General features: G+C 42.2%; 1 non-coding gene across 1 annotated transcript; it reads left to right on the top strand.

Moving 5' to 3' along the window:
* On the top strand, positions 1 to 73 carry trnar-ccg (transfer RNA arginine (anticodon CCG)). The gene has a single exon. It is a non-coding gene; the product is annotated as a tRNA-Arg (tRNA).
* Positions 74 to 15,778: the final 15,705 nt, after the last annotated feature.

Below are 15,778 nucleotides of genomic sequence, written 5' to 3' on the forward strand. Positions count from 1 at the left end.
GGCTCAGTGGCCTAATGGATAAGGCATCAGCCTCCGGAGCTGAGGATTGTGGGTTCAAGTCCCACCTGGGTCGTGTGCTTCCATTTGTATCGTATTGTATCGTGAATGATTGTAATTTATAAAGGTGTCTGAATATGTAAAAATACTAAGTACACATAGTCCTAAATTCCATAATTAGAATAAAATTCAGTGTTGTATCTATTGAGGTCATTGTTTGAGACTCAATTCCCAACCTTTCTCGGGCATGTTTAAAGCAATTACTGTAAACTAAGATGAGACAGTGATATATGAGATCTCCATTGATAGGGACAGCTGTGGCTCAGGAGGTAGAGTGGGTCGGCCACCAATCAGATGATCGGTGGTTCAATCTCCAGCTCCTCAAGTCTGCAGTGTCCTTGAGCAAGATACTCGCTTTGGATAAAAGCATCAGCTAAATCTAATGATAATGCTAACAATGACAATACTTAAATGGTGTTCGCATTGTTTTACTATGTTCACCTTATTTTTGGTTATATATGTTGGACACATTCCATTTTTTTTTTTGGTTTGTTTGTTTTGACAGACTTACATCAACATCCTGAGGATGTGGATTGAGTGTGTGTGTGTCATGTGACAGCAATGTTGCATTCAGGTCACCATGTGATTCCATGATTCCTGAAGGAGAGAAGGAAACTGTAGAAAGAGGTCATTTGACTGTTGAACTGCTGTTACACTGCAGTCAGTCATGGGTTTCAAGTCCTGGAGGTACATACAGGCCACCTGACAGGAAGATATGTACAAAATGACATCACATACAAATCACCAATTAGACTTTAGGTTTTTTCCCTGATGTCTTTTTCAGAGAAAAGTTAGTCCCTGAAATGCTCATCACCTCAGGACCAATGTCCCCTATTGAAAGAACACATTATTAAAGCATGCACTCACATTTTACTTTTACTCTTGGAGTATGAGTGTGAATGTCCACAGTCCATAGGGACACTGTAATCATCGCCCTCTTCATTTTGGCTATGATGTAATGGGGAAACACTGTCCAGGGACGATTAGTGGAGACCAATCTGTCAAACAGGCTGCTGAAGCTTCATTAGCTCCAGCTGAATGTTGACATGCATTTTTCAGAGAAAAGAGGGCTGGAAGTTGTCCTCTATCTCTTTCACTGGAATCTGTTGACCTCATCATACTTTACATGTGCAACAGATTAGTACAGTGAGAACTGGAGCATAGAAGAGAAGAGAAGAACTAATTTGTACAACATGTTTGGACAACATGTAGGACCATATCAGAAGGCTGATCATCATGCAGGATGCAATGACGATTTACATTTTCAGACCTTCCCTGCAGGAGGTGCTCACATTAATAACAGGTTTGAAGACATTTAAGCTGTGTTTACTTCACCTCACCCCCACACAGCTGTCCAGTCACTACGTTAACGTCCTAACTCTGACTGACCAGAGAAGTATGAGGAAAGTCTTCAGCCATTCAACCGCCCAGTATGCAGTCCTGATGGAGTATAGTGCTGCCGTTAAACCGTCCATACATGATACCCAGTCAAGAGAGCAAAGTTGGTTAGAAATCTTTCCCAAGCTGTCAACAAAGAAGTTACCAAACCATGATCTCTGTCCAACTCTAATGAACTGTTTTTAGAGCCAACACCATCAGCGATAGATGGTATCAATAAAAATGGATGTGTTATCCGTGACATCACCCACAGGTTTCTGAAGAGCCATTGTGGAGCTCAGTGTGTGATGGCTCTGGCTGTCACCATCCTGCCAGTGCTGCCTCCACCAGCTCTCAACTCATCCAAAAATGGACAAAGACGTGGAGTGTTAAGCAACCATGCTGTTAATTATCCATAACTTTAAGCCTGAATATAATTTGTGACTTCTATAAAAACTCACCCTCAGTTCAGTTGTCATGTGACCAAAACAGTTTTTTGTACCAGGCTGTAAACATGTTTATTTCTGCTGTGAAGTTGGACATTCGGACATGGGGACTTATGGAGACTGAATCGTTCTATAGCCAGCCTTAAATAGATGTTTGAGAAACTGCAGTTTTTGGCACTTGACAGCCACAGAGGTTGCCGCTTGACCTAACCCTAACACTGACAAATGATTCAGGAGGGCGGTTACAAATGAGGCATAGTTGCGTAATTTGGGGGATTTGTTTGGAGTTGACTGCAGTTGAACTTCATGCCACAGACAAACCCACGACATTTCAAGTCAAGCTATCTGAAGTGACCACAGCTGGACAGTCCTGGAATGTGCCAGGAACATTTCATTCATTTCCAAACGATGTCTCTTCCTTGGCGTGGACCGTTTTTCCGTGATGTACTACAGCCGGCGGGCGTCACATGACACCATGTGTCAAAACATAATGAGACACGTTTTACACATCAGGAGAAAGAGCTCCACTTCCTGCAGAGTCTGTTAATGAATCATCAACAGCTGGAAACCACTCAGAAAGCTGTGGGAGACAATACGGCTCTTAATGTCAGTGTGTGTGTGTGTGTGTGTGTGTGTGTGTGTGTGTGTGTGTGTGTGTGTGTGTGTGTGTGTGTTTTGAGTTAATGCCTCAGTAAGACATCACACTGCAGTCTCTGTCTTAATGCTGACATCACGCTTTTCCATCCCGAATAAGGCTTTAAGGATGAATGAATGAAGGAGGACGTCGCAGTCGATGAAAGCAAGAAGAATGGATTCATTTTGTTCCCTTACAGGTTTTCACAGTGTGTCACTTCTCCCAATTTCACCCCGCAACACACTCACACAGACACTTCAGTGTGTGATGGCGCTGACGGGGCATTATTCTGTCACTTCATTAATAATCTGCATTAACTGTAATCTGCATCCACCTGCACGTCACCTGTTACAATGAGAAAACGAGCGCGTCACACTGGTTTATAATGTTTCACCTCGTTCTGATGGAGGATGTCTCACACACACATGCACACACACACACACACACACACACACACACACACACATAGGAGCTTCATTAGGGAGGATATTAGTGTGAACCCACATTACACACCCACACCCACTACAGGAGGTTACTGATATGAAGCCAACAGCTGGATCTCTCACACACACACACACACACAGAGTCAGATCTTTCCGGTTTGGCAGGAGACCACAGTGAGACAAGGTCGTGTGTGTGTGTGTGTAGTTGTCAGAGATAAGCATGTCAGGGCCACAGAGAGATAAAATTCAGGATGAAGTCCCCCTCCACACACACACATACTCACACACACACACACACGCGTTCTGGCTCTAACGGCCGTTTGAGCCAATCAGATGGTGTCTCAGCCTTCAGCTCGTTACCAGACTAGCAGTTTCCCTCCAGGAGCAGCAGGGAGAATTTTAACTGCAGCTCATTAACATAATTAATTGACACTCATTAGCTTATTGAAACTGCAGGTTAACCGACAGGACAAAGTTATCAGAGCTCTGTACTGACATGGCAGAAGAGTTCATTTAACACTGCACACACAAACAAACATGTAAACATCCATCCATCCATTTTCTAACCGCTGATCCTCATCAGGGTCACAATGGGGCTGGAGCCAATCCCAGATGACTTACGCAGGGTACATTGAAACAAACAACCATTCACAGTAACATACACACCTACAGGCAATTTAGAGTTACCTATTAACTGCATGTGTTTGGACTGTGGTAGGAAGCCGGAGTACCCGCAGAGAACCTATGCCCCAGCCGAGTAACCTGTGCCAACTGCAGCGTGTAAACAGTCAGTGAAAAATGAAAGTAAAAATACATTAACAACATAACAACAGGAGGTGACAGCACACAGTCATGTGAGCATCAACATATTAAAGGTCCAGTGTGTGAGATTTAATATTTTATATTCATGACTGTGTTTTCATCAGTGTATCATGACCTGAAATTAAGAATCATGTTTTGTTTAACTTAAAATGTCAGCCATGAGTCCTCCTCCACAGAGTCCGCCATGTTGAACCGTCATGTTTATAGATATTGTACCCAGAACACTGGTTCTCAAACTGTGGTATGAGTAACCCCGAAACCCCACAGGACACATCTCTGTCACATTGCTTTTTGTGATGCTGTTTTGGTATGTCCTACCCCACCAGGAGCATTTTAGAAGCTGACTAGACTTTCTTTCTTCATTGGTTTATGTGCTTTAAATATGTTTCTACATGTGTAAATATGCTGCATAGTTCATTTGTTTCTCTTTTGTCTGTTTTTTACAATTGATAGTTTGCACAGGGTATTCCGACCACTCGTGGTGGTCTGTGTAAATTGGCACAGGCTGCTTACGGCCTCCGTCAAAAATAGAACACGTATTTCATGCGGAGCCAAGCGGAGGCTCGCTTCTGGGACACTGCTGAACCTGACCATGGCGGAGCCTGTGGAGTTTGAAACATTGACTAGAACGCCTGCGCATCACTGCAGGCATCCGCGCACGGTGGAATTTATAAGTTTTGCATTATCCGTTAATATTTTGTTTCAATATCAGCCTGATACATCGTCACGTTGATTCATGCATTCACGTTGGTGCACGCACACATCCATGATTATCTGAAATGAGACATGACATAGTATGTGGAGGTAAAAAATGGTTCAAAAGCTCCAAACAGGGAAGTTCAAATGAGAAGAACTCTGGTTTTTGATCCAGTGTTCAACAACAGTCAACAATAAATTCTTAATAATCATATTGAACAGGGTCGGACTACTCTGCGAATTATGTCTGTTAAAGTAGTACTTGGACAAACAAATATTTTGTGAGGTGGTATACAGAGTTTGAGACACTTTGAAACACTGTCTGAGAAAAACAGACTAAATACTGGCTGTTAAATTAAATCCTTTTATGATATAGCACATCATAACATTTAAAAGTACAGCATAACAAAACAAGAACTGTCTCCATTTTAACACTGTACATGCTATTCAGTGCCAGACAGTGCAGACTAAATGGACTGTGGTACCGTGACGTATCCCTGCTGCAGCCTCCATCCAGCTGATTTAACGTGTGGGCTAATAATACTCTGGGGAATGTTTTATTTGTCAGACAGCTAGCAAAGGCCGCCACGCCTTCCATTGTTTCTAATGTAAACACGGCGGCAGCGCCAAAGAGAGACAGGACGGCCGTGATGGCTTGCCACGTAACCATGGCAACCATGGAACCCACAGTGAGGGCATCGATATGGGAGATAACTGTACCTACAGTTTTTCAGCAGCAGTAAACAAACATATCAACAAGGAGGAAACGTTTAGATTCAAAGTGTGATCGTGCAGTCTGGGACAGCTTATGATATTAGTTAACAAAGCCTGCTGTGTTGTTACATAATGCTAAACATTTCCGCTGACTATGTGAACATAAGCAGTTTGTATCAGATGGTAAAGAAAGGACAGGATGTAGCCACAGTGGTGGGGCCACGCCCTACTGCCACCCAATCAAACTCTAAGAAGACTCAAAGACTCCAACATCACATGACACATTTCTGAGTGAAATTCTTTAAATCACTCTCCTTTAACTCACTACTGAACGACCCGCTGGAGTGAGCATATGGTAGCAGTAACATGTGTTACATCCATACATCTTCATAATGGCTCTTCCTGTCCAACAGCACACTGCCCCGACTGACCCTCGGAGGGAAGAACGGGCTGTTCGCGGGAAGTTTATTTCCTGTGGAGTACAATGGCTGTTGTTCCAGACGGGACGTGACATCATCCTCAAGGATTTTGAGACAGGAAGGAGCTGCTGAGGGTTGAAACTCTGCGTCTGTGTCTCCTGTAAAGAGGAGAACAGAGTTTAGCATGGGACCATCCATCTTCTGATCCACGTCCATGTCCATGTTCTAGCTGAGATCAGAGCTTCATTGTTGTAGCTCCTCTGCAAACACAGATATCACACGGTATCGCATCTCGTTGTGTATTCAAACTAATCCTGCTTACATTCTTCATTTACTGTGTGGATAAGAAGAACAATCACAATGACAGGGATGTTTATGTAAATGTTTAAGCACGGGACTGAATGGGACCAAAATGTCCGATATCAAATAAATCAATCACATTGTAAGTCACAAAGAGTTGATGCACAACAGCTGATTCTTGACTTTACAGAGTTTCCTGATGGACAGTGATGTAAACTGCTGCCAGCAGTAGCTGCTGTTAGCTAATGTTAGCTCAGTTTGTTAGCCAGGCTGCCTGGACTGTGAGCTCAGAGCACTGAGGGAGTGTTAGTGTTTGTACCACAGGTGTTTTGGACCACCAGGGAAAATGGGGTTTTCAGGCCAGAGGCAATGGGGAATGCAGATGGGGAGCAGAGCCGTGTTGTGCCAGAACAGGAGCTGGGTGAACAGGCAGTGTAACCAGGTTCAGCAGCCTCTATGGACATAATGATAGAGGGAAAAAAAATGAAGAGGACGTAGAATGATGAAGCTAGGAAGACAAAAAACAGAGTAGCTGAGCAAGAAGCTGCCACACAAGAGTAAATCTATAGTATAGTACTATAGTCTAGTATAATCTGTCTATTGGAATTTATCTGGAGAAGGGGTCCTGAGGTTCCAGTGATGCTGGTCTGCAGACGCCTCCTCATACCCTTGTTGGAAATAAGATGATTTTTGTTGACTCAAACATGAAACTGAAGGATGATAACAAACTGAGCTAACATTAGCTAACGGCAGCTACAGGTCACAGCAGTTTACTTCACTGTCCATCAGGAAACTCTGTAAATCACAGAGAGTTAAGCCGGAGCAGCTGGAGGACATCAGAGGGAAAATCAACCTCCAGAAAATATGATCCAGTTTCACCAAAGTCAATCAAATATCTGTTTCTTCATGAAACGCCAAAGAGTTTCACACTGACTGGTAGATGATCAGATCTATCCTTCTTACATTCATTCATTCAGTATCACAAACATGGAGGAAACACGGTCACAGCTCTCCTGCTCTCCATGTTGTATCTCTGCAGCTCTGATGTGTTGTTACAGGTCTGAGCCTTCACACTAGCCTGACACAGTAGTGTAAATCCAGCTGTGTTTATCTTATGAGTTGAATGCATCATTGTCTGCTCGTCCAAACCATAAAAGAGCGGAGTCTGGTACGCTTCTGTCTTCACGTTCCTGTTAACTAAGAGTTATTTTAAGAGTTATCGGACGTGTTCAGGCTGACAGACGTTAAAGCAGATTATTGATTATGGATCAGACTACTACTACTACTTGTTTTTAAACGTCGTTCATGTTCATGTTAAGATAAAACATGGAGTCTGACCTCCACGTCTGAAAAGAGTTTTAGTCCGGAGCTTGTGGAGCGTGAGCTCATCTGTTGACTGGAACAAACACGTAGATGCTTAGTCATGTGACTCGCTAAAATATTTCCGAAAATCTTCCCTATTTTTAAAATCACATGTTTTTTATTACATGAAAGTATTTTGAAACTCATTTTAGCTCAGGAGACATTTGATTGTACAAAGAAGACTGAGTGCTCTGTGTGTGTGTGTGTGTGTGTGTGTGTGTGTGTGTGTGAGTGTGTCCAAAGGCATCTTCTTCAGTAACAGCTTGTGTTGCCTGTGGGACAACACACACACACACACACACTCAGTCTAACTGCTGCAGGCCTGTAGCTCATTACTGATTCAACATATGGCTACACACACACACACACACACCCACACACACACGCACTCAGTGTAAGCAAACAAAATCTTGTGATCATTAATTGCTGTTGTATTTGAAATAAGACAGACTGATGAGATGAACTCTGACCCAGTTCACTGGACCGAGCTTATTTACGCAGTTTCACAGTTGGGACTGGAGTGTCTGCAGTCACAGTTCAGTTCTCTCTTTCAGTACAAGGTGTTTCTTTCATGTACTAAAGGTTTCAAGTAGAAAAGCAGCTTCGAGAGCTGACATGCTCCCTCGCTTCTTCTGCCTGTTGAAAGTTTTCGGCCTTCTTTTTTTATTCGTCTATTTTTGTCATGTTTCCATGTTTCCGCTCAGGCTCACACTGCAGTCCTTGTGTCCAAAGAGCCTGGCACAACCCAAAGCGGACACGCAAACGTCTCTGTTTATATCCACAGACATGTTCACATGTGCTGTCGGTCATAAGAATTTGGGTTTAATGCAAACTTCTGCAAAATGTCTGCACGGCCTCTCTGGGCGGATGACAGAAGATCGTCATGTGGTCCCTCACGGCTATGCAGACACATGACATACAACATGTGTGAATAGTTTTGAATGATTGTTTTTGGGAACAAACAGAATCCATACCATCAGCTCTGAACGCTCACTCACCCATACAATAAACACAGATACTTTGCAGCATTGCAGGGGGGTTTCTGCTGGACTATTTCTTGACTACTGGTTGCCAGGCAATCTCACAAGGACAAATATGTTTTAATACATTTTAATACCATGGAGGCCATGAGCGCAGCATTTTTGCTCGTAGTATGAAAAGGGTGGAGAAAGCCTCCTGGAGCTCTTTACAAAAGACCTTTTGGCATCATGGACAGCCAACTGACAAAAACATTGACTGACCCCCAATAGAGACAAGTCACTGTTAGATTCAGGTTCTTGATGCATTGTTTATGTTTTTATATTGATAATGTATATTAGTAATTAATAATAATTAACTCTGTTATTGACTTTGTGATGTTGTTGTATTTTTGATAAATATACTACACACATGGACTTGTAAAAGCGCTCTGAGGGGTTGGTAAACCAGTGCTATATAAGTACAACACTTTCACCTATTCAAACACACATTCACACTCTGATGCACAGCCTGCCATGCAAGGTGCTAACTTTGATTTCGCAGTGTTATGTTTCTGATGAATATATAAATAGTGTTTGTAAGAATGAATATACTGTATCAGATTCTCATTAAGTTTCAGGGTTTCTTTAAGGTGACAAAAGAAAAAAAGTAACTGTTGTTGGATTGTTAATATTATTTCACTGACAGCATAAAGAATGGACATCGTATGCATGACATCACCCACAGGTTTCTGAAGAGCCAGTAGTGCTGCCTGTCACCTTCCAGCTAATAAAACATTTCAGCAAAGATGTGGGTCATCAGTGGACCTGAGGTGGGCCAAATGATGCCTGGTTGTTTATACAAGCCACCTGTAACCTGTCAATCAAAGCTGCCACACTGTTAATTCTTCATAACTTTAATCCTTAATATAATGTGAACAGGTGAGTTGTATATAAATTCACCCTCAGTACAGTTGTCATGAACGGGGAAATTAGCTACAGAGACCAAAACAGTTTTTTGTACCAGGCTGTAAACATGTTTATTTCTGCTGTGAAGTTGGACATTTGAACATGGGGACTTATGGAGACTGACTGACTTCTGGAGCCAGCCTCAAGTGGACGATTGTGGAACTGCAGTTTTTAGCACTTCGACATTAGCTTCACTTCACAGCCACGGAGGTTGATGCTTGTGTTATACTGAATATATGCTGTAACAGAGGTTCTAAAAACATACATGCAATAACACTGTCATTATCATCTTAATATACAGTATAATATCCACCATTTTAATAATTAACATTACATCATAGAGTGAGATCAAAATGGGCCACTCCAGTTTTTCTACAGATTAAATAAAGGTTAATCAGTGAGCTTTAGAGCTGCTGCAAGGTGCAGCTGTTTCCACTATTTATGCTCAGCTAGGCTAACAGGCTGCCGGCTGTAGCTTCATATTTATAGCACAGGCATGAAGGTGGTACCAGTCTCCTAATGTAGCTCTTAGCAAAAAGCAAAATGCACTGTTCATTCACTCTCCTGTTGTCTTGTGGTGCTGCAGACAGATCTGCACGCGTATCAGCTGCGATCTGCGATCATATTTCATGTCATATTTATATTCCGTCATTCAATCATTACAAATCCCTCTAATAATAATTATTACTACTTGAAAATACAAAATATTAAAATATTATTACTATTAATGTTATCATAGTCCTCTGATGAACTGGTGACTTGTCCATGGTGTACCCTGTTTCTCGCCCGGTGCCAGCTGGGATTAGCTCCAGCCCCCAGCAGCCCTGAAATCGATAATCGGTTATTGAAAACGGATGGATGGATGATATTTTCACAGATTAATCTACCCAGCAGTATATCAGGTTGTTAAATAAGCCCTACCTTTAACATCTGCGACATTAAAATTATCTACATCCTGATGTCTACTTGATGGATAGGTAAAAGCGCTCTGAGGGGTCAGTAAACCACAAAGGTGCTATATAAATACAACACTTTCACACACACATTCACACACACATTCACACACATTCACACACATTCACACTCTGATGGGAGAGGCTGCCATGCAAGGTGCTAACTGCTCATCAGATCTCACCCATTCACTCACATTCACTCACCAACGTTGCAGCCATCAGGAGCGATTTGGGGTCAAGCATCTCGTTCAGAGACACAGTCCAGTGACCCTCCAGACAAGCTGCTCTACCACCTGAGCCGCAGCTGCCTGTCTCACTGTGCATGTGCACTGATGCATACTGAATACTTTTTCCAACTTGTACACAAGTAAAACTTTGAATGCATGACTAGTTCTACACTACGGCAATGCAGCTGATCTCTGCATCTCTGTGGTGGAGCCTCACCCTGCTGAAACTCCCCTTTGTCACATTGGAGTCACAAAGGTGTGACTTTGCACCACCTGTGAAAGATGTCAGGATATGATGTCACACTCTCCTCTGCGGCCACGTGTACTCCGACTCTGCAGCTGCACGCCTCTTGCCTGCTTCCTCGTTCTTTCCGTCTTCAGGAAACATCATGTTCCCTTTTTGACCACGTGTTGAGGAAGGAGAGAGGGGAAAAAAACACATTTCAAACTTTGAATAAAACAAACTCTAACACTGTGAGGAACTGACTGTGAGACCGTTTGACTATTAAGACAAAACAGAAGACACACACACACACGCACACACACACACACACACACACGGACTGAGGCCTGATGGAACCAATTAGCAGACGTTATCATGGCCTGGAGACGTCACAAGCTGTTCAGACAACCCCTCCCTCTATTTATCCCCCCAGGGGGTCTGTGTGTGTGTGTGTGTGTGTGTGTGTGTGTGTGTGTGTGTCACTGCTAATACATCACTGCTAAAATATTTACAGTCTTCTATGCTTTACAATTTATATTACTGACCTATATTCATCTGTGTGTGTTGTGTGTGTGTGTGTGTGTGTGTGTGTGTGTGTGTGTGTGTGTGTGTGCGTGATGTCATGGCTGACAGTGACCTCAGCTACAGGAACATGTCCATATAAGGCTGTAAACACACAGAGTTTCACAGTGCCGTGTGTGTCCTCATGTTTAAGATCTCTGACTTTGGAACTGTGAGGCGAATCTGTTTATCACTGTTGCTAGGAAACAACCCGAGGGGGGGTTGTCTCATCAATTGTTGCCGTACGCAGCAAAAAAAATTAAGAACAATGTGCTGGCCTGCTGTATGAGTATGACTGAATCTGCGTTGGTCATTTGAGGTAGCCCTTGTCCAAAAACATGACATTACAGCTTGGCTCTTATTTTGATAGTCTCTTCCCTCACTACTATCCCTGCACTCACCTCTCACTACAAGAAATTCAAACCTTATTTGGAGTTGTGAACACCACTTCCTGTTTCAACTATGACCTCCTGTATGCTTCTCCTGTACAGCGAGGCATTATTAATGATAGTTGAGGCGTCTGCGGTCTGAGTAAACTGTTGGTTTGTTTACAGGCTGTCTGATCCCATGACTGCTCTCTTCACTTATCAAACTTATTGTTATGACTGTCAGACTGGAACTCAAATCAGGACTCAGAAGCTGAGGTGTTAGTGAGCAGGTTTTATTGGAGACAAAAACCTCTCGACAGAGTGATCCGAAACAAAAAAGGCTGTGAAAACTAACCTAAATGAGTTTCCCAGAAGGGAGAACTAGGGCAAACTATAGTTAACAAAAAACAGGAGGAAAATCAAAAGGCTACAAAACATTAACTTAACCACTACTAGAAAAAATTAAATTAAATAAAAAAACTCTCCTGAAAGGTGGAGGCTAGACGTTACTAAAAACACTATAACCAAGAACTGAAAATCTCTCCAAGGGAGGCTGACAATAAATCAACTAAACTAGGAACTATGGAACCAAAAGCTAGACTAAGAAAGAAAATCACTATTTCGAGGCCGGAAAAACTTACAAAAATACACACTGTGGCTTTGAACAAGACTTTGGAGCTGACTTTGGTGATCAGACATGAGATGAAACACGTTGGCACAGGACAAAGGGAGACACAGAACCTACATAGACACACACAGATGGGTAATGGGGAACAGGTGGACACAATCAGGAATCAGGGATGACGGACAGGTGACACAAGAGGAAGGGCAAGTGACCGTGGTGTGACAATGACGCCTTGGTGAGAAACAGCGTTGTTATTTATTGTAAAGACATGTACGATGTCAAAGCACTGACGGCATAAAGAATGGACGGCGTATGTGTGACGTCACTCTAAAAATGTTTGCTGATCTAAAAATCAGCAAAGACTTACACATGGGCTTCACTTCCAACCCCTGAAACTGTCACCAAATTTAAGGTACTAATCTGTGCTCTCGGAACGAACGGCATCTTTTTTTCTTGCTCCTCAAGATGACATTAAAACGAATGTATTTCAGTAGGAAGCACCTTTCGTGGTTCTGATGATCGCATTCATGTGTTCTTAATGTCTTAATTGATGTTTAAAGTTTTAGGTCCTATCTTCATTTGATATCTTATCATCCTGTAATGTATAGGTCACTGTTTTCAAGTGTAGGCGGCACATATGACAGAAAATAAGACAGAAATAAGTTTTCGTGGTTCTTTCGGGTCAAAATAAAATAAACGTATCCTGATCATTAACGAGACTGCAGAGTGGTGTTGTAGCCATCACTAAGAAATATTTCTTATATATCTGCTTCTTTTCCGAGTAATTTCAGTGGTTTGTTGTGTCAATCTACACTACACTTCCCATGAGCCTCAGCGACCGTTACCTGCTTTGGTAAATGTTAACACGCTAACTTGTTGACTCGTAGAGAGCTGTCATGACAGAGCAGATTTTTGAGGGAACTGAGAGTCCAAATCGTGGGAAGCTATCAAAGATTAAAGCTGAATGCTGAAGTGTTCAGTTATCAGACTGGAGTCAGCATCTCCTGAATAAGCTGTGAACTGACTGTGTGTTACTCGTGTGTTAACTGTAGCTCACCAGCTACAAGTGTTCACTGTTCTACTCTCCTAAACAGACAGCTGCCAGCCAATCAGAATCAAGTGTTTTCTGTTATAGCGACACAGTTTGGAAAGATTTAATTCAAATAAACATCAGTATCAGATGTGGCCAGTGTGTGTGTGTGTGTGTGTGTGTGTGCGTGTGGAGAGGAATAAACAGCAATTTCCTCCCATTTTCAGTAATGTCAGCAGCCACGCCCCCTCCTCCACCCTCTCACTCCCTGTGTCCTCCTGACCCTACAGCTTCCTCCAGACACACACACGCACACACACACACACACACACACACACACACACACACACACACACACACACACACACACACACACACACCACTCCAAGATCAAAGCCCTGTATCTGATCAGACTGATCTGTGATCAGTAGATGTGAACACAGCAGGGATCAGCTGTCTATTAGCATACCACAGATAACAAGATAACACACACACACACACACACACACACACACACACACACACACACACACACACACTGTCTGTGTCATTAAGTCAGTGTGTTTGTCATCATGTGAAAGTCAATGAGCAGTGAGGACAAACAGACCTCTGATCTGCTGATCTGTTGTCTGTTTGCCTTGTCTCTCAGTTTGACAAAATTGTTGCATTTTAATTTCAGGTTCTGTTTACTTTCCATTTATTTCATATTTTGTAGAAGATTAGCAACCATTAACCTAAACCCAGTTCATACGTAAACTAGACAACCAAACCTACAAGAGAAAATGAAATAACTAAACGAGATGAGAAATTAAAATTAAAAAAGTGACATTTTCCATGAGCTGCTGTTTTTAAAATGTTTAATAGAGATCATTCTGAGGTTATATCTGTTCCCTGTTCTCTTTAAATTCAGGTTATATTATCACATCACACATACACACACACAGCAAAAAGAAAAAGTGTTGAATGGACTCCCACAAAGTTGATTTCAACACTTCAGGGTATACAGCGTCACACTTTCCAGAGTAAAATTATCACTTTTGAAATAGTCTAACCTTTAACACAGTGTTACTGTTACTTATTTAACACTCAGGGGTTAGACAAATAACACTGCTCTGCATGTATTATTATTATCAATCATTCATGTTAATTAGAAGAATGAATTTTGCACTGCCCTTTAAACTGCGGCATGACTGTGGCTGAGAGCAGGACACTGAACACAAGAATAATGTGCAGCCACAGAGAAAAGTACAGCACACCACAGACCAAACAGAAGGTGACGAGACAAATTATTATCATCACTTTAATAGATAGATAGATAGATAGCAGTATAGGCTGGATCGTGTTGAAGGCACTGGAGAAATCAAAGAACATGATCCTCACAGTGCCAGCTCTATCCAGGTGAGAGAGGGTCCGCCGAAGCCGGTAGATGATCGCATCCTCAACACCAACCAAGGGGCGGTACGCAAACCACAAACTGTCTAGGGAGGTGGTCACTTCTCTCCAGGAGATGCAGATGTTTGTCTGTCAACCTGTGTGACTGTGTTTCTGTTGTCATGACGACCAATCCTGGGCTACTGTATTGAGAAAGTTGTTTTCTTCATGTAGTTGTTACTCTGAATCACTCTCTGACATGGAAACAGTGACACATCAGCATTTTGGGAAAGTGTAAAACAGGAAGTTTACGTTGTTCACATTTATCGAGGCGTGCGTTCTCTCAGCTACACCACGCTAAGATGAATGCAGTGTAATCCAACAATCCTGCGACAAACCGACCTGACGGTTCTAATATTTAGTTTTGAAGGACGTAGTTGGTGGTGCTATTGAACCGTGTTGTGTTATATTTGTATACAGGTGTTTCTATCATTTTGTCTACCTCATTTATATAAAGATGATAAAAGATGATAAAATGAATAATATAAACAGTAACATAATGAAACATAAAAACATAAAAATGGCTTTTTTGTATTGTGATAGAGTGACGACATGACAACATCAAATCCAAATGATGTCATGACAGTGACAACGTCCGAACCAGTGTTAGGTTTAGTGTAGAAGGAGTGCTTAACAGAGATGTTTCAGCCCTCTACCCACACTTAACAGAGATAAATTAAAAAAAAATCTCTGGTAGACTGTGCATGAAGGTCCGAACAGAGATACATATTAGCTTTTTAACTAATGAAGCCCTTCGTCCAAAATAAACTATAGATAAAGATTTTTCCCCTGGTAGAGTGTGGGTGGAGGGCTGAAACTGAGAGAACATTTGAACTGGTTTACTGTGGACTGATTAAAAAAAAAGTTCAAAAAAAGTAGTAGATAATAGACGGAGGGCTGAAACTGAGATAACATTTTACCATGTAGATTCTGGGTGGAGGGTGTTAACTGGTTTAGTGTGGATGGAGGGCTGAAACAGAGATAACATTTGAACTGGTTTAGTGTGGATGGAGGGCTGAAACAGAAATAACATTTGAACTGGTTTAGTGTGGATGGAGGGCTGAAACAGAGATAACATTTGAACTGGTTTAGTGTGGACAAGTGATACAACAGAGATACAGTTTGTGTGGAGTGGATGGAGGGCTGGGACTGGGGAAATGAAAGA

This window comes from Larimichthys crocea, chromosome XVIII, assembly GCF_000972845.2.
Source record: "Larimichthys crocea isolate SSNF chromosome XVIII, L_crocea_2.0, whole genome shotgun sequence".
NCBI classification, from domain to species: domain Eukaryota; kingdom Metazoa; phylum Chordata; class Actinopteri; family Sciaenidae; genus Larimichthys; species Larimichthys crocea.